At 44.4% G+C, this 20220-nt stretch overlaps 1 protein-coding gene across 1 annotated transcript in view; it reads right to left on the reverse strand.

Moving 5' to 3' along the window:
- ST6GALNAC3 (ST6 (alpha-N-acetyl-neuraminyl-2,3-beta-galactosyl-1,3)-N-acetylgalactosaminide alpha-2,6-sialyltransferase 3) overlaps window positions 1-20220 on the reverse strand; it is a 271862-nt gene that overhangs the window by 104818 nt on the left and 146824 nt on the right. The window lies entirely within an intron of this gene.

The raw sequence follows: 20220 nt of genomic DNA on the forward strand, positions 1-20220 counted from the left end.
GCCCAGGCCAAACCGCTGGACCTAGAGACACCAAATTCGGGGAAAGCGCTCCTACCATGGCATAGTTGCTCAATAAGAAGGGATTTTTAGGAATTCAATCCCTAAGTGGGTCAAAAGGGGGAAAATGTGCTCCACCCATTGATTCTGAGCTCAGTGTTCTGAGGTAAAAAAACCCCAACAGTTACAGGGGACTGCAGAGAGCTAATAGTTGAGGAAATTAGGAGTGGCCAAGAACCACCTGTGAGGTGAAGCAAAGCTGCTGGCCCAGCCTCTCTGTTGGCTTCCAACACACTCCCCCCACCTCCTACACCTAATAGGCAGTCGTCTGTCAGGTGCAGCCCCACCTCCACAGTGACTTCTAATACCCCTCCCCCCTCCCCCTCCTACACTGGACAGGCAGCTGCCTGTCATGTGTAGGAGAGGAGGTGAGATGGCTTCCAACACCCTCCCCCCACCTCCTGCACCTAACAGGCAGTTGTCTGTCAGGTGCAGCCCCACCTCCACAGGGGCTTCTAATATTCCTCCCCCCTCACCCTCCTACACTGGACAGGCAGCTGCCTGTCAGGTGTAGGACAGGAGGTGGGATGGCTTCTAACAGACTCCCCCCACCTCCTACACCTAACAGGCGGTTGTCTGTCTGGTGCAGCCCCACCTCCACAGTGGCTTCTAATATTCCTCCCCCTCCCCCTCCTACACTGGACAGGCAGCTGCCTGTCAGGTGCAGGAGAGGACATGGGATGCTTACAGCCCCCAGGGAGGTTTGCTCAGCAGGATTGCCTTAGCACTGCTGCTGGCCCAGCCTCCCCAATGCCTTTAAATACAATCCCCCCCAACACCAGATATGCCGGTGTCTGTCAGGTGTAGGAGCAGGGCCAAGGTATGAATGTTTATGGGGAGATAGTAAAGGACATTTCTAGGAGCCATTTCAATGCATGCCTCCCTCATGAACCTGAAAAAATGTCCACCACATCACCACTCCCTCACACCAACTCCCGCTCACACCTCTCACCTCATCCAAGAAAGCTCCTGGCAAACATCAAGCCAGATACACCAACACTACAAGGAGGAGGCAATTTAGGAATGCGGCAAAGACATTTGCACATAGTACCCCTGCAGTACACTGAACTGCACAGGCCAAGTACCAGCAAGATCACCCTGAGGTGCTCAGAACAACACATTCTCCATATGAGCAAAATAATTCAGGAACACAAGTAGAGAGGCCATCACTTACGTGGAAGGGAACAGGAGCTGACTTAACAGATGACTGCTTCTTAAATGGACAGTTCTATGTGGCCTGCTGCAGAGTGAGCTCACCAAGCAGCCTGCTGATCCTAGCACCTGAGGGCAGAACCACCAATGTGGTCTAGAGAGAGGTCCTTCAGTAGAGTGAGAAAAAGTACGTTTGTCTCACTTCATTTCTTACACTACAATCTTCTCCATTAGAATTCCTACAACAAATGTCACATTTCAAATTTAACATCATAAGTATTATAACGGGATTTACGGAACTTAAATACCATAGCGAAGCACGGGTAGCAAGCTAGTAACTCATAATACCTAATAGAAATTACAATCATCTTTCAATAAAATGATACAAATGAAATAACCAGTGTAATTTTTCATCTTTGTGACAGTCAGCTATGTTATTTTATTGGAGTTCTGCCACAGAAAATTCAACCCCATTTCAGTCTTGTGATTCAGCAGTTCACACCAGGTGGACCAATCTGGGCCAGTCATTAGCTTTGGTACTAGCTTGATATATTAGGAACATTCTAGCTAAATTGGGTTCAATAAATAAAATCAAAAGACAGATCAAAAACAGTATTGAAGAAACCCCTTCCTGAAATGTTTGGGAGTGAGTTGCGGTGGCTCAAGTGGTTAAGATGCTGAACTGCAGGCTGTGGAAGGTCAGTAGTTCAGCGGTTCAAGACCCGGGTGCCGCAAGACAGGGTGAGCTCCTGTCTCTAGTTCCAGCTCCTGCCAACCTAGCAGTTCGAAAGCAAGAAATTGCAAGTAGATAAATAGGGACCACTTCGGTGGGAAGGTAACAGCGTTCCGTGCGCCTTGGTGTTTAGTCATGCCGGCCACATGACCACGGAAACGTCTTCGGACTGCGCTGGCTCTTCGGCTTTGAAACGGAGATGAGCACCGCAACCCTAGAGTCGAATTCGACTGGCTTTCGAGCAAGGGAACCTTTACCTTTTAACCACTGTACCTGTAGATTAACATTAGTTGCACTGGGACAAAAGAGAACTTTAAATTACTACAGCAGAGTTGGTGCTATAAGTTGCACTCATTGTCTATTTCTTGTTTCTATTGTATCCTAGATCACAATCAAAATGGATTTATAAAGAAGACATACTACTGAAAAAATATGGCTCCTGTAAAAAGCAAATAGATTAACAAATGTTCTTCAACCAGCAGTCTATCAACAACACTTTTAGCACTGGGGAGACAGAACCTTATTGTATGCTGTGGTATCTGGGATATAAAGTCCTGTGGCACCTTAAAGATTACAAATTTATTGTGGCATAATATTTCATACACTGGGGCCCACTTTGCAGTTTTGTGTGCATGGATATAGAAGAAAAAGAAACAAACAAGAAAAGCTGTAAACACTGAGGCCAAGTGGTCATGAAATACTCAATAGGGTATGCTGTCACTTCATACATGATTATTCAGGCCAGTTTGGCCTTGTTATTGACAGGTATGGGAATTCTGGGAATATTTTTGCTAGGTGTGTAGGATCCAAACTGTGCTTCTGTTCCTTCCTCAGTTTCAGGTATTTAGCCTGGGTGTGGCCAGAGGCATTAACTTTGCATGCCGAATTGCAATACCCAAAGGGCACTCTTGGCCCTTGCCTCTTAATTCATAGTTTGTTGCCTGTGGCTGTGAATGAGCCAGCCCAGTGTATCCAGGACCAGCCTAGGATGCAGTTCATTGTACTATTTTTGGTCTGTTTATCTAATTTGCATTTTTGTAAGCTGCTTTGCGCTCCCACTGAGGAGAAAATTAGGGTAAACTGTTGGTGCTACTACTATCTGGATTGACAGCACATCCTACCATGTGACAGGGCATAGTTAGGAACACAGTTTGAAACAAAATAGCAGAGTCTAAAGATATTTCATAGCCAACAGCATCCTAACAAATATATTATTGCTTTTGTCATACTTCAGAGTCTAACACTAAAATATCTGGTACATCCATGTTGATCTAGGTGAGCAGCTCTGTTCTTTGCATTAGACTGTAACAATAGGCAGTGGTAGTTATGCTTCCAGGATATAATTCTGATAACTGCAGAATGATTGGAGTCCATTGTCTTTCCATAGTGCCATATCACTGGCTGCAGTCCACAGATTTCATACTTCTGCATAATGAAGGGTTTCTAGTGTTCTTTCAGGAGTCTAAGCATGACTGGTACAGACGGGGTGGTGGGCTGTGTAAGTAAGCCATTCTGGGTGCTGCTACTGGAGTAGAGGTTCTAAATATTGCTTCTTAACCAGAGAAAGTTAGTTGGAAATGGGACTTGTATATGCAGTCGATCTCTTGGGTGTAGAAGTTAAAATCTTATCTAATCACAGTTGAAATTATTACAACATTTACTCAAATGGAAGACTTGGTCTTTCCCCCCAGCTATGCTGTAATGATTTAAGGTAATATGTGTGTGTTTCTCTAAATGGTTGGTGTCAGAAGAACAAGGGGGTGAAAGAGGGAGAAGAGTGAGTGAGGTGATTGTTTGGTGACTGAGAGTGTGGATGCAGAGCTAGGAGGGTGTGTGTGTGTGTGGAGAGAGAAGGCAGAGTGTTCAGTTTGAAGTTGGAAGTCAGAAGGCAGTTGGAAGTCAGTAGCTGTCAGTTGTGGTCAATCTACACAGAGTCTGAGAAATAGTCTTCTAACTAGAATCATATAGAAGTGCTGTGAAAGGCATTAAGATTCTAAAGGAGGAAGAAAATATACTTAAGGGGGCATATTAGGAAAAATATAATATAGTCAGAGTATTTTAACAGTGTGAGGGGAAAAGCTGACAGAGACCTGAGTAAAAGGGAAAGATTCTACTAAGCAACTTAACAAAACATCTTGTAACCAATATGCTTCTTTTAAAGTTTTATCTTGTTTATTGTTAACCTAGAGTCTTATCCTCAGAACCACATAGTCCAACGAAGGAGCCTTAGAACTTGGGCACAATACTGTGGGAAAGGTTAATTAAAGACTGGAATTATATTCCTGGTGGCAGTGATAGATATTTTGAGTGAGAGAGAAAAAACAAGAAATTTAAAACTATATCACACCTAACCACACAAAATAAGAGAGGTACTGTGACATATGCTATCAAAAATAACTTTTTAAATTACATTTTTAAGGGAGTCATCTTACATCCAGGGTTGTCTTCCTTCCAAGCAAATACAGTATTAAGAATCAAATTAACCAAATCAATAAGTTCAACAATGAATCAAGTTAAAAGCACAGAGTACTAAAATATCCTGATTTATCTAATTAATGAAAGCAACAGCCAAAGTTATAAATAGATAAAAGTTTTGTAAAACAGCAGATAAAAAGCTGCCTCCTGTAATATTAGTTTCATCCATTGAACAATATACATTTAATAGTACAAAGGTATTTTATTTTACTTTCTACTTCTCTGTATGTCTAAATTTTTCTGTTTTTAATTACCCATTACTTATTTGTAACAATAGGCACCCCCTCTAGTTAAGTAGGGTTGCCAAACCCCCCGGTTTGCCAGGAGTCCCCCATTTTGGGGGGGTTCTACCCGCCACCGGCCAGATGGCCGGCGGGGGAAGCCCCACCCCCAACACCCACAGCCACCCATCTCTCTCCCTTTAAGCATGTGCAACCTGTGTTTCATCCCAAGCGCGAACTCCGCAAGCTTGCAGGGAAAAGCCAGGTTCATTCTCAAAAGGGAAACGCAGCTGCTCTTAAAGGGGAAACACCGGCTGCCGGCTACTTTAAGTACAGGGAACCTGCGTTTCTGGTGATCCGGAGCATGGGTGGGTGGGGGGGTGGCAGACGTCCCCAACGTGACGCCATCACGTTGGGGATGCCCCACCCCCTCCAGGAACGCCCCCAAAGTCCCCCGCAGGGGTGGAAGATGGGCTTGGCAACCCTATAGTTAAGTGAGTGATCCTCTCTGCTGGAGTCAATTCCTCACTGTCAGACGTAAGCCCTTCATGAGATACCAAATTATTTCGATCACTGTACCTGTGCAGAATATCATTAATCAATAGAAACATTCATTTTAAATTACAAGAGCAGCTAAATACCATAAGGCAGGGGTGTCAAACTCATTTGTTATAAGGGCCAGATATGACATAAATGGGATTTTGTGGGGCCAGGCCATGCGTGTCATAAAATGTAATGCCAGGTAGCAGAGATATAAACGTTATAAAAGATGCAAACACAAAGATATTATTTTTTTACTTAAAATACAAATATGCTTAAAACTTGCAATATTTTGTTTATTTAACGGTCTTTGATAACGGATACTTCCCCCCCCCCAAAAAAAGACACCTGCCTAAAATGGAAAAGTTGGGGAATAGTGGGGTTTGGCAATGCAATTTTTAAAATAAAACATCAAAAAAAGGCACAAGGATCACATCAGAAACTAAAAATATAAACTAAAAATATAAAATGCTCTGAGCCTAGGAAAATAAAATGGCTGGACACTGCAAGCTTCTCCCTTGCCCCCCAGTCTACTCAAAGTGACAGTGGCTCTCCAGTGTAATGGAAGATTTGCATTTGCTTACCGTGAAGCTTCCTTTTTCAGTGGTCCTGGAGTGGAACAGTCCTTGGGACTAGGCTCCTCCTCCTGAAGCATGGTCAGTCTCATTGATTAATCCAGCTGTGTGAGGGGCCTGTCCCTTGGGGCTGTCCCAGTCGTCTCCAAGCCATGAACTCCCCCACAGCCCTTCAGAACTAAAAGAATACTCCTTTCCAACAACATTAGTCTGCACAAAACTGAATCATTTAATTACCTTCCCCTTCTCCACTGAACCAGGAGCATGGGCTGAAGGGAACATAACTACCCTGCACCAGCCTCCTGTCTGAAACCCCATAAGGAATTCCCCTCAACAGTATCATTACCCTGCGTATCTAGAAGCCACTCTCTTACCAAATCTGGGTGGGCCGGACTGTCCCACTCCAGGACCACCAAGAAAGGAAGTTTCATGGTAAGTGAATACAAATCTTCCATTCTCCAGTGGCCCAGGAGTGGGACAGTCCTTCCTCTTGGGACAGAGAAAAGCAGTGTGCCCCAAGGGAGGGTCACTCAGCTTCCAGATCTACAGGGAGTATTGCAGCACTCTGTGGCTGAAAGCTTCCTCAGCTGAAGCCAGCTTATCTGTTCTATAGTGTCATGTGAAAGAATGCACTGTCTTCCAGGTGGCTGCCTTGGAGACCATCTCCAAGGAGGGAAAGGACCTATACATGACTGAGATGGCCGTCCATTTAACTGAGTGTGCTGTGATCCCTTTGGGGGGTACAAGTCCCTTTGCCTTATAGGCTAAAACAATGCAATCCCGAATCCACCTGCTGAGGGTAGATGGGGTGACCTGTCTCCCCCTAGAGTTCTCCCTATAAGACACAAACAGATTCTCAGATGGGCGGTACTGCTTGGTCCTGTCAATATAATAGCTCAATGCCCTACAGACATCCAAGCAGTGCTATTTCCTCTCCCTGTCATGGATTCTGACAAAAGAATGGCAGTATGACCTGTGAAAAATGGAGTTTACTAGGAGAAGCAGACTGCAGCACAATGAGACGGCTGTGCTGGAGCACACCAACCACTTCTGGGTTTGATTTAAAGGGTCTTACGATCTATTGGAGACCTCCCCACTCCCCCGGGGAAGGGGGTAGTGGGATGCTAGAGGCTTGATCCGGTCCCCTGTGCCATGGCTACTCATGGGGAGAACCAGGGGTCACCTCCAATGCTCAATCCAAAGAGGAACCCATCTCCATGGGCGAAGCTGTCGCTTTCTGCACCGAGGGGGGCTTAAAAACACTGCTGAACAAGCGTTTGGACTGTCTGTGAGTAAAAAATCTTACCTTGAGGGCTTATAAGGAGTGAACTGTCAAAACTTTAGCCCTGTAAATCTTAAAAGCTTAGGTGGGAGTTTTCAGGTACAAGAGAAAATAAAATACTTTGGAATTATGATGACAAACAAATGTAGTGCTTTGCAAGAAAATAATTAGAAAGAATTGTGGAAGTTAGAAGGTCATGACTTGATGCTGGGATGGCATGCATTTTTATGGTATGGAAAGGCATTTACTCAAAAGTACTTTAAGCAACATTGGCTTTGAGCATCCCTATTGAAAGTTTGGGAAATTATGCATAAACAATTCTATATAAAAAATTCAAAACTGATTGCTCCCTTGGAAGCCTTTACACTACCAAACATTTACAAGGATGAAAAACCAAGAAGATACCAGAATATCCTGGATTCCAAAGATGAATTGACAACTTATTGGAGATTGAAAAGATTATAACTATTGATCAAAAACTCATAAAAATGTTTTATACTGTCCTACTTAATGATATGATGGCAGAGGAAATAGTTAAAGGAAATATGGTTCAATGGGCTCAGAATTTAGGCCATAATATTGACCTAGAACAATGGGACTAAATGTGGAAGAAAAACATAAAAATTACAAAAGCTGTATCCTATAAGGAAAATTGGTATAAAATGTACAATAGATGGTATGTAACACCAGAAAGGTTAGAGAAATATGATAGTAAATGCTCAAATAAGTGTTGGAAATGTGAAAAGAAGGTGGACTCGTTTTATAATATGTGGTGGCACTGCAAAATGAGTAAAAAATATTGGGCATGGATGCATGAATTATTGCAAAAAGTGGTAGGTACGGCCATTCCATTTACACCTAAAATGTTATTATTAAATATTTTGCCGAAAGATTTTAGTAAGGATGACTGTTACCTTATTGTATATTTGACTACTTCCGCTAGAATTTTATATGCTAAATACTGGAAGACATCCAAGACACCTACGAAACAAGAATTTATAAACAAAGCTTTGGAGGCAGCTGAAATGGACAAATTGACTTTATTGATGAAGGGACACTGGGACTCTGCATTCCAGAATACTTGGTCACGATTTTATAGCTGGTATAATAACTATATAAAGGTAGAAATAAATGACAAAGTCCAAGAAAACAAAGTTCATATAACCCAATAAGGTAGAAACTTAATGATATTTACCCATAGTATATAGTTGTAGAAAATAATGTTTGCAGAAGAAATATAATAACTACAAAGATATATTACCTCCATCAATGTTAATGTTTTGTATGTATGTGTTAATGTTTGTATGTTAAGTTTGTATTGTTTTGTGATCGAAAAACATAATAAAATTCTGCCCTTAGGGGGCAGTTTAAAAAAAATGAGTTTACTTTAGGGATAAAGGCCGGATCTGGGCATAGGACCACCCTGTCATTATGAAAAATACAGAGCTCCTTGCTTACCGATAGAGCCCTCAGCTCTGACACCCATTTGGGTGATGTCACCACCACCAAAAATAAGGTCTTAAGTGATACTTCTCGCATAGGGCATGATGCCAAAAGTTCAAAGGGAGGCCTGCACAGCGCTTTCAGCACCACATTAAGGTTCCATCTAGGTATGTGGTGCATGGAAGGTGGCTTAAGCAGCATGATCCCTCTTAAAAATCTTTTGACGTGGAGACGCCTTGTCAGTGACCGGCCATTCTTGGAACCCCTAACAGCTGTTATGGCCGCAACCTGCCTTTTTAGTGTGCTGGCACTAAGCCCCGTGTCCAGGCCATCCTGGAGGAAAAGCAGCATGATCCTGACTGAAGCTTTCAGGGGATCCACCTTCTTCTCCCAACACCATGACTGAAACACCTGCCAGGTAGAATTATATGATCTATTTGTGGACCCCTTCCTAGACACTAGCATGGTGTCTATAACCCTGCTGGAATACCCCATCTCCTCTAATTGTTTCCACTCAACCTCCAAGCAGTGAGGTTTAACAGAGCTGGCTGAGGATGTAGGGTCACCTCTTGTGTTAACAGATTGTCCCAAACCGGAAAACGCGATGGTTCAGTCATTGAGAGAGCTAGGAGATCTTGGAACCATGCCCTCCTGGGCCAAAAGAGTGCCACCACCTCCGCCTTTTGTTCCCGCAGTTTCTGGATCACCCTGGGAATCAAGTGAATTGGTGGAAACGTGTACAGTATGCCTCTTGGCTAGTCACAATTTAGTGCATCTATTCCTATTGCCTGTTTTTCCTTTGTTCTTGATATGAACTGTTGCAGCTGATGATTCTGGCTCATGGCAAACAGGTCTACCTCCATCATTCTGAACCTGTCGGCAATCTGGTGGGAAACCGTTGGGCATAACCTCCACTCCGATTGGTCCAATCGGACATTATCTCTGCCTGCCACGTGAATTGCTTTTATCGACTGCAGATGTTCCTCTGCCCACCTGATCAGTTTGCTCGCCTCCTCGTGTAGGGACTGCACTCTTGTCTTTCCTTGCCCCAGGAGTAGCTCCCTGAAATTCAGTAGGCCCAGCCTGATGGCCCTGAGTTCCAGAAAGTTTATACTTTTCTGTGTCTCCTCCTGGGACCACAGTCCTTGTATCATACTGCCCAGGAGACTCACATCCATAGTCATCACTACTCAGCTTGGCTCCCTGATTTGGGACCCCTGTACAAACCGAGAGGGCTCCAGTCACCACTGTAGCTGACGTCGGAGAGTCTGTGGTAGTCGGACCAGCTGGCACCCCTTTTTTGCGATGACATTCTGAAAGGGCAGAAGAAACCACTGGAGTGGACTTGCATGGAATCTGGACCATTGGACTATATCCTGGCATGAAACCATCATGCCCACCAACTTGGCGAATTCTATCACTTCCACCTTGGGTCTGCCCAGCACGTCTGAGGTCATGGCTCTGATCTTCTGTTGTCTCTCTTGTGAGATGTACACTCGGTTGTTCTTGGTGTCTACTTGCACTCCCAGGTGTACCAAGACTTGGGTTGGCTGTAGGTTGCTCTTCTCCATGTTTATAACAAAACCATATTCTGTGAGAGTCTGCACTGTCCTGTTTGACACTTCCACACTCCCCTGAAAGGAGGGTGCTTTGATCAAAACATCATCTAGGTATGGAAAAAGAGAAACCCCTTGTAGTCAAAGGTGGACTATTAGTGCCACCAGAACCTTTGTGAACACCCTGGGAGAAGACTTTAAGATGAATGGGAGAGCTCTGTATTGATAATGATGTCCATCGTATGCGAAATGGAGGAACTTGTGGTGTGAGTTCCTTATTGGTATGTGCAAATAGGCCCCTGATAGATCTATGGATGTCAGGAAGTCCTTTTTCTGAATAGCTGATAGTTTGGGCCTTAGAATCTCCATTCTGAACTTCTTAATTCTGACGTGACTGTTCAGCCATTTCAGATCAAGGATGGCCCTGACCTCCCCGTTCTTCTTTGGCACAATGAAGAAAACTAAGTACACTCCCTGTTTCATTTGAGCCTCTGGGACCCTTTCTATCATTCCTATGTCTAGGAGGTGCTGAATGGCTCCCATGAGTAACCGTGTTTCTCTTCTGACTGACTCTGTGGTATCTGTATAAGATGCCTGCGGGGAATGCTGTTGAATTCCAGGCAATAACCATTGGTTACTGTTTCCAATACCCATTAATCGCTCACGGCCTCCTGCCAATGATGTGCGAAAGACTGTAAGCGGCCCCCTATTCCCTGGGCTTGTGTCCCGCTGGCATAGTCATGCTGAAGTGCCTTTTTTGTTGTTTCTGTTTCCTTGGTCACCTTTATGGGAAAAGGAAGGCTTGTTGTCTCGGGATCTGCTTTGCCATTTTCCTTTTGATGATCTGGTGTAACTTGGATGATTTGTTTTCTTGTTGTCTCGAAAGGACTGGAACCTTTTCTGGGTTTTAAAAACTTTCTTCTTAGATGGAAGGACCTTCTTTTTATCCTTGTTCTCTATTAGATATTTATCTAATCCTTCTCCAAAGAGATTGACTTTGAATGGAACTGCTGCCACCTTGGTCTGGGCCGACGCGTCAATGTCACAATATCTGAGCCAGCTATGCAGTGTAAAAATTTAATCAAATAAATAAATAAATAAATAAATATATTTCCTGCCTGTTAAATAAAAATCTTTTATTCTGTTTTAACAGTTATACAGTCTCAAGTGTCATTTAACATGGTTTAAGACAAGAGGGCTCCTGGTTTTCCCTCAAGTTTCTCTACTGCGTCAAAAGCCAAACTAAATCTCTGACAAAGGGTGGGACAGTCAAGTCTTTTATGACAAAGAAGAAATACATACTACTGAGGGGCGGCTCAGAGACAGAAGGGAACTAAGTTTAGGTGGGGAAAATCTGCCTGGGAGTTGGGAAGCAACAGGGGTCCATCAAAGCTGCCTTTCCACCTGATCAGAGTCCACAAGGTGGTAAACATAAAAAAATAAAAACATTTGAGCAATTAAAATACATTTAAAATTATAAATTAATTCAATTAATACACATAAACAAACAACACCAGAAGGAAGGCCAATATTAGTTGTAGTTCAAAATGCTACTGCATTTATAAAACCAGTCTGAACCTTAAATTTCTATGGGTTTTTAAAATTTAAATAAACAGAGCTTGCATAAATCTATTAACAGAAGAATCTGCTGTTATAGCTAGTGCCTATTAAAGCCAACTGCAATTTACTGTTCCCAGTGGAAATCACAGTTCTAAAGAAATCCTGTAAGATCAAATGACAAATATAAAATTCATCCCAGCCAACCCCTTGCGTAAATCCACTTGTCTTCAGTACTGCTATATGATTTCCCACTGGTGCTGGTCCAATAACAAAATTAGTAATATTTCAAGACCCAGTGAGATGTGCTCTAAATACAACTTCCATTCATGAACACTGAAAAGGCTTGGAAGTATTACTGAGAGCAATGACTTGTGAATTTCGTCTCAAGGCACACAAAAAAAAATACATTATATGCAGCCATAGATGGGTACTTACAATCCAGTGAAGGTAAGCAGAACTATTTTGTAATTTCCAGATTGTTTTTGCAACTCAGTGCTTATTATAACGGAACCTGCAGCTCTCTTTCATCTTAGCAGATGCACTGAAGTAGGTTTACTGCCTGTCATTCTCTGATAAGAGCCCCCCAGTCTTTCCTAGCTCACATTTGAATCCTTGTAAAATTCCCTGTCTGCAGTCACAGCAAAGATAAAGTACAGAATAAAAAGCAATGGCTTCCTGCAATATGAATCCAGTTAACTGTATTGCAAACATACAGAGAGAAAGATATAGATATACTGAAGTAGCTGGGGTAGCTGGCAGCATTTGGGAATCATTTGTAAATGTACCTCTTTTAACAAAGTGGTAATCAATACAGTTGCCATATTACTTGGGAAAAGGGAATATAACAGACTCTAAGGATGACTTATAGTTAACTGAATTACATACATTCTCTGGCATGGAGTTGTGACTAGAAATGCAACTCTTTGTCAGGTTACAAGGAAAATATAGTGATTTGAATGGGTCCCAAATATCATAATCATTTCTTTATTTGCAAAAGCTCTTAAAATATACTAGGCACTGTACATCTATTAAAATACACAAGTCCTATGAACTAAAAGAGAGAGGAAGCAAGAGAGAGAAGGGGGAAGGAGGAATTGGAAATACAGAAAAAGCTTCTTATTTAGCTGTGATTAAAAAGAAAATCAGGATTAGAGCCTATACAATAATAAACCTAAAATCAGGAAAAGAAAGCTTAACTATTGTGTAGGTTTCCTTCTGACTGTAGTTTCAATGGTTTTCCAAGAGAAAAGTTTTCAGGGACAAGTAAGGGAAGAGGCTTGATAGATAAAATGAGAGGGATAAGAAGTATTAGGAAAACAGGCAGGCAACAGACAACACAAAAGAATGATCACTGACTAAGAAGTGGAGTATTTGATGAATGGAGAGAAACAAAAGAAAGCAAAACCAAGGAAGACTGACAAGAAGTCAATGAGTTAAGAAGGGTGTAAGTCTGCTTAAGATTGCATTGTTAGAAGTGTATATATAAGGATAATAGTGGAGTGCTATTTGACCATCATTGTTGTGCTTTTGGTTTGTATCATGTAGGAGAAGGGCAGGGAGCAACATAACAGCAAGTTGAAAAGACTGTCAAAGAAGCCAGTTATGGGACGTCTAGACATAGGGTTGCCAAATCCTTTTAACTCACCAGCGGGGGAGGCTCCGTCCCAGCCGGGAGGTTGCCGTTTGTCCCTGTGTGCGTGCGCAAAGCGCGCGCGCGCCGCTGCGATGTCACCGGAAGTGATGTCAGACGTCGCTGACGTTGGGGGCGTGGCCGAGCTCGTCGGGGGGAAACATATGGTTTCCCCCCCCGACGAGCTCAGCCACGCCCCCAGCGGGGGGTTCCCCGCCCCCCGGGCACATTTGGGAACCCTATCTAGACATCATCAATTCCCATAAAGAGCAGAACTAGTTTGTTTCATATATAATCATTAAAATGAAATAAAAACTGTAAAGTATGCAAAAAAGTTATCAACTTAATGGGATGTGATAGGGTAAACTGAATTAGTTGGTTAAAAGAAAAAATGGATTGCAAAGAGCTTTAAAAGGATCTCTTTAAACTTTGCGAATGGGTATTAAAAATGCAAATGAGATTCAATGTGAGCAAGTGTAAAGTGATGCATATTGGGGTAATAATCCCAACTTCACATATATACTAATACAAGGGTGTCAAAAATACAGCCCACGGGTTGGATCCAGCCGGCTCAGGGCTGCAATCCAGCCCGAGAGCATCTGACTCTGTGCTGCTTCCTGCTTCCTGTTTCTAACGTAGCAGCCCCTTTTTCCCAGTCTCTCCTAGTTCTAGTGTCTCCTAGTTGCTGCTTGGCAGAGGAGAGAAAGAAAGCCTTTGACTGGAATGTAGTAGAGTTGTTTAAGAAAAACTCAAAGGGTCAAAGAGGAGGCGGAGTGGTGCTGTATGTGAAGAGAGGGTTTGATTGTCAGGAAATACTGCAGGAGGAGGGTGACAGCCTAGTGAAAAGTATCTGGGTGAGGATAAAGGAAGGAAGGACAAACGGTGTTGTGGTTGGAGTCTGCTACAGACTTCCTGACCAGGATGAAGAGGTGGATGCTGCCCTCCTTGAACAGCTTGACAGGGTATCCAAACAACATAACCTGGTAGTTACTGGTGACTTCAATTTCCCTCATGTGTGCTGGGAGACAAACTCTGCAAAGCATCCACAGTCACGCAACTTCCTGGCCTATCTGGATGACAACTTCCTTCATCAAATGGTGGAGGAATGTATGAGGGGCTCAGCCATATTCGACTTAATATTGACCAACAGGAAAGTGATGGTAGATGGGGTGAAGGTGGTGGGGACTTTAGGGGGAAGTGACCATGTCCTGCTAGAATTCCTTTTGCTGTGGGGGACCAAGGAAGTTTGTAAGCACACATTTAAGTTAGTTTTCAGTAAGACAGACTTTAATAAACTCAGAGGTATGATGAGAATCAAGACTGCTGGAAGCGAAAGGAGCAAGTGAAGGGTGGGTTCTCCTAAAACAAGAGTTCTTACAAGCTCAAGCTGTCACTATTCCAACAAGAAGGTAGGGGATCCAAGAAGCCAATGTGGATGAACAAAGAACTGTGTGATGTGATAAGGGCAAAAAAGGAAATGTTCAAGAAATGGAGGCGAGGACATACCTCTAAAGAAGAGTATCTGTAGGTGGCTAGGTCACCCATCAGAGAGGCCAAAGCTCAGAGTGAGCTAAAGCTGGCCAGGAGCAAACGCAAGATGAAAGAAGCGATGGGCCCACTGTTGGGTGAAAATTGAGAAATTCTGACAGAGGACAGAGAGAAAGCAGAAAGGCTTAATGCTTATTTTTGCCTCAGTTTTTCCCCTGAAAAAGAGAACAGGCTCATTTAGAGATGGTAGTAGACAAGTCATAGCATCGGGGCTGCTGGTCGACATGGACAGAGAGGTAGCTGAGAAGCACCTGGCTGTATTGAATGAATACAAATCCCCCAGGCCAGATGGTATGCACCCAAGAGTGCTCAAAGAACTTTCTAGAGAGCTTGCAGAGCCTTTGTCCATCATCTTCAAAACTTCTTGGAGGATGGGAGATGTGCCACAAGACTGGAGGAGGGCAGATGTTATCCCAATTTTCAAAAAAGGGAGGAGGGATTACCCAGGAAACTACAGGCCGGTCAGTCTGACCTCTGTCCCAGGGAAGATACTGGAGCAGATTTTAAAGGGATTGATGTGCAAGTATCTAAAGGACAACTTGGTGGTCTGGGGAGGTCAGCACGGATTTGTTCCCAACAGGTCTTGCCAGACCAAACTCATTTCCTTCTTTGATCTAGTGGCAAGTTTACTGAATTGAGGGAATGCTGTTGATGTTGTTTACCTGGATTTCAGTAAAGCTTTTTGCAGGGTTCCCCATGATGTTCTGATGGATAAACTAAATGACTGTAGGATAGTAAGGTAGATAGGGAACTGGTTGGAGAACCACACTCACAGAGTAGTTGTCAATGGTATTTTATCTGAATGGAGGTGTCCAGTGGGGTGCCACAGGGCTTGGTTCTGGGCCTGGCACTTTTCAATATTTTAATAAATGATATGGATTAGGGTGTGGAAGGGCTACTCATTAAATTTGCAGATGATACTAAATTGGGAGGTGCAGCAAACACACCAGAAAACAGAGATAGAATTCAACAAGATCTGGACACACTGGAAAAGAGGGTGGATGTGAACAAGATACAGTTTAACAAGGATAAGTGCCGAGTTCTACATCTGGGGAACAAAAATGAGGAACACACATACTGGATGGGGGATACACGTCTGAATAGCACTGGGTTTGAACAAGATCTTGGGGTAAGGGTGGACCAAAAGTTAAGTATGAGCAGCCAGTGTGATGTGGCTACAAAAACGGCTAATGCAATCTTGGGGTGTATCAACAGAGGCATAACATCCAAATCACAAGATGTCATAGTCCTGCTGTACACTGCGTTGGTCAGGCTGCACCTGGAGTATTGTGTGCAGTTCTGGAGGCCTCACTTCAAAAAGGATGTGGACAGAATGGAGCACATGCAGAGAAGAGTGACAAGGATGATCAGGGACCTGGAGACCAAGCCCCATGAGGAAAGGCTTGCGGGATTTGGGAATGTTTAGTCTGGAGAAGAGGAGGTTGAGGGGGGACACGATTGCTCTCTTTATGTATCTGAAGGGCTGTCACTTAGAGGAGGGCAGGGAGTTGTTCCTGTTGGCAGCAGAGGATAGGACTCGCAATAAGGGCGGGAAAGTACTGGCTGAATATTAGGAAAAACCTTTTTACAGTAAGAGTTGTGCAACAGTGGAGTCAGCTGCCCAGAGTGATGGTGAGCTCCCCCTCATTGGCAATCTTTAAGCAGCATCTGGACAAACGTTTGTTAGGGATGCTCTAGGCTGATCTTGCATTGAGCAGCGGGTTGGACTAGATGGCCTGTATGGCCCTTTCCAACCCGGTGATTCTATGATTCTGTAGTTAAAATGCTTAGGGCTCTTTAGTCTAGAAAAAAGTCAAGTAAGGGGAGACATGATAGAGGTCTATAAAATTAAGCAGGTGTGAGAGAGTGGACAGGGAGAAACTCTTCTCCCTCTCCCATAATACTAGAACCCGGGGTCATCCACTGATGCTGAAGTGTGGGAGATTCAGGATAGACACAAGGAAGTACTTCTTCATACAGCGCACAGTTAAATTGTGGAACTCGCTGCCAGAGGAGGTGGTGATAGCCGCTAACATGGAAGGCTTTAAAAAGAGAGTGGACAAATTAATGGAGGATGGTACTGTCAAAGCTATCTATCATGAAGGGTATCTATTCCCTCCAGGACCAGGCACAGTAGGCCTCCTTATATAAGTTGCTGGGGAACACGGGTGGGACAATGCTGTTGCAGTCTTCCTTCTTCTGGGTTTCCTCAAGGCAACTGGTCAGCCTTTGTGTGAATAGAGTGTTGGACTACATGGGTCTTTTGGTCTGACCCAACATGGATCTTCTTATGTTATTACTATTATTAAAAATGTAAACAATTCTACAGTAGACTGTAAAATGCCCTGTTCAAGTTACTCACCAAAACTTTGTAAAAAAACAGCTTCAGTGGCACACTGATATAACTCTTCAGTGCACTGCAGTGTTTAAAAAGAAATAACTTAAACCAGTCAAGATTAAACTGGTAACGTGTTTTAGCAAAATTCCAGAGGCTTCCAGGGGTCATTTTGTAGAAAAAGAGGCGCAGGAGTTCATTAGCATAACTTATTAGCATAACTTATTTGCATATGCCACACCCCCTGACATCACCGGAAGTGCGTCAGACGGCAACACCCACTGCTCAGGCTCCACTGGACTGTTTTGGATTGTTAGCTATTGGGGGGGGGATGTGCAGATCTGTCCTCACAGAGGAGGGAGAGCTTGTACCTGAATAAAACTTGGTCTTAAAGGTGCCACTGGACTGTTTTGGATTGCTAGCTATGGGGGGGGGGATGCGCAGGATCTGCCCTCACAGAGGAGGGAGAGCTTGTACCTGAACATGGGCTGGGGGGGGGGCTCTGCAACTTACCTGGCTGCTTCTTGCTCCTCGTGGCCTGACTGAGGGCTGCTGGGAGCAGGGGGCGGGGCTTGTTGCATGTGCCCCCCCCCGGCTCCTTACTGCCGGAGCTCCACTCCTGTGCGCTCCTGCAGGAAATGACCCCTGGGCTTGGCTAATATAATCTCCAACATTTCACAGAAGAAAATAGGGATGCTCCTCTGAACCTGTTACAAGGAGTGGGCGGTGCCTACCCTTTGGCTATTTAAGCGCATGTCATGGGTGACTTACCTTCTTTTTTGTGTTTTTTTCACCCACCTTTTTTCTTTTATGCTTTTACTGTTCAGGTCATGTGATATAATGATTGCATCTGTTTTACTTCATTACAGCTTGGGTGGTTTGGGCATTGGGACTGATCCTTTCAGGGGGGAGGCCGGGCCTGTGTGTCCACCTCTCCAGGTTTGGGTACTCCCATAAGGGGTCTTGGGAGTGGAGCCACTCAGTTGCATGCCTAGCTCGAGGAGCTGCCAGTTGGCGTCCACCACCAGGTGGCAAGGGGACCATCCAGCATTCGGTCCCCACATGGATCCCAGGGCCTTGCTGCTCCATGGTTTCACCCCCAATAGGTGGGATGGGGGAGTGGTTATCAGGCAGTAGGCAGGTCACCCAATGCTGGATCTGTCCCCATGCTGCGCCAATGCTCCTTTGGTTGTATTCAATAAAAAAAAGTTGTGGCCATGTTTTCACCAAAGTGTTAGTCTCTGTGGCTGCGGTCACACACTAAATAATTCACTTTCCAACTGGATTTTTACTGTGTGAACTTGCAAAATCCAATTCAAAAGTGGATTGAAAGTGGATTGAAAGTGGATTATTTACTGTGTCTGACTGCAGCCTCTGTGTTCCTTCCACTGCATTGCCCCCCCCCCCCGGTACCTCCTGAACCTTAGACCCCTTCCAGTCCAGCTTTTGCCCGGGTCATGGGACAACATTGGTCGCCCTGACTGATGACCTCCGAAGGGATCTGGATTGAGGTGGTGTGGCGGCACTGTTGTTGCTCAATCTGTCGGCCGCATTTGATACGGTCGACCACCAGTTGCTGGTCCCTCTCCTGACCTTCGATGGGGCTCCTTTGGTGCCAGGGTCGGGGGTTAGGAGTTTGGGAGTGCTCTTGGACTCCTCTTTAACGATGGAGGCCCAGGTAGCAGCCACTGCCAAGTCGGCCTTTTATCATTTTCAGCTGGCACGGCAGTTGGTTCCCTTCCTTGACCGTGATGCTACAGTGATCCATGCAACGGTCACCTCGAGGTTTTTCTACTGTAACACTCTCTACTTGGGGCTGCGTTTGTCGCAAATCCGGAAGCTGCAGCTAGTGCAGAATGCAGCAGCCAGGCTGTTGACGGGTCTCCCTAGGCGGGACCACATCCGGCCTGTGCTGAAGGTGCTGCACTGGCTGCCAATAGTGTACCGGATTCGCTTCAAAGTGCTGGTTCTTACCTTTAAAGCCCTCTATGGTCAGGGTCCAGCATACCTAAGGGACCGCCTTTCCCCATATGTTCGTTCCCCCAAGGGCATTACGGTCAGGGGGCCAACATCTTTTGACTACCCCAGGCCTCAGGGATGTCAAATTCGCCAAGACTAAGGCCAGGGCCTTTTCGGTAGCGGCTCCTACCTGGTGGAATGAGCTCCTGGCGGAGATCCAGGCCCTGCGGGATCTTGCACAGTTCCGCAGGGCCTGCAAGACAGAGCTCTTCCACCAGGCTTTCAAGTAGGAGCCGCTGCTGCTACTGTTCCATCAATGCACCGTCACCGAAAATTGGCAGAGATACCATCAGGGTGCAAGCGGGTCCTGGGAAGAAGACTGGCTATCTGCCGCTTTGGAACTTACGTCGTTGGTCCGGATCCACCCTACTGGAACCCATCTTGGAACTGGGAACATCAGAGCACCAGCACTTTGTTGTACTATTATTATGTTTTTATCTTGTTTTAATTGTTTTAATTATGGCTTTGGCCCCTGTTGTTAGCTGCTCTGAGCCTTAGGGGAGGGCGGGATATAAATCGAATTATAAATAAAAAAATAAATAAAAATAAACAAAGTATCTGCCTCTGATTCCTAGACCTCTAGGAGGAACTCCTGAAACCTGAACCATTGTTGTGCATATCTGTGTACACTAGTGGCATTTGTAAAAGCTAAACCTTACACCTTCCTAATAGGCAAAACAGGGGCATATTTTATCAGAGACTGTACATGGACCATTGGCACATATGGGGATAATGGCTAGCTAGGCTTTACGTACAGTCTACGATTCTCATCAACAGAAACAACATTCTTTGATATAAGGATGCATGCAAACATTGTATAGTAATGAGGTGATTCATATTCTTGTGGAGTCCAAGATAACTGAAAAGTGAAATTAAGTTTTTCAATGGCCTTTCCTCTCAATTAGGCCTAAAGAACTGCATGCTCTGAATCACCTATGCGGTTGTAATTCTCAAGCAGGATAGTACTCTGCTGAGCAAATATGAGGAAGCAATGCTTTTGTACTCTTTTACTGAAGGCCTAATCTCTCTCTCTCTCTCTCTCTCTCTCTCTCTCTCTCTCTCTCTCTCTCTCTCTCACACACACACACACACAC

Source organism: Gekko japonicus, unplaced genomic scaffold (genome assembly GCF_001447785.1).
Source record: "Gekko japonicus isolate JY-2015 unplaced genomic scaffold, Gekko_japonicus_V1.1 scaffold30, whole genome shotgun sequence".
In the NCBI taxonomy this organism is placed as follows: Eukaryota; Metazoa; Chordata; class Lepidosauria; order Squamata; family Gekkonidae; genus Gekko; species Gekko japonicus.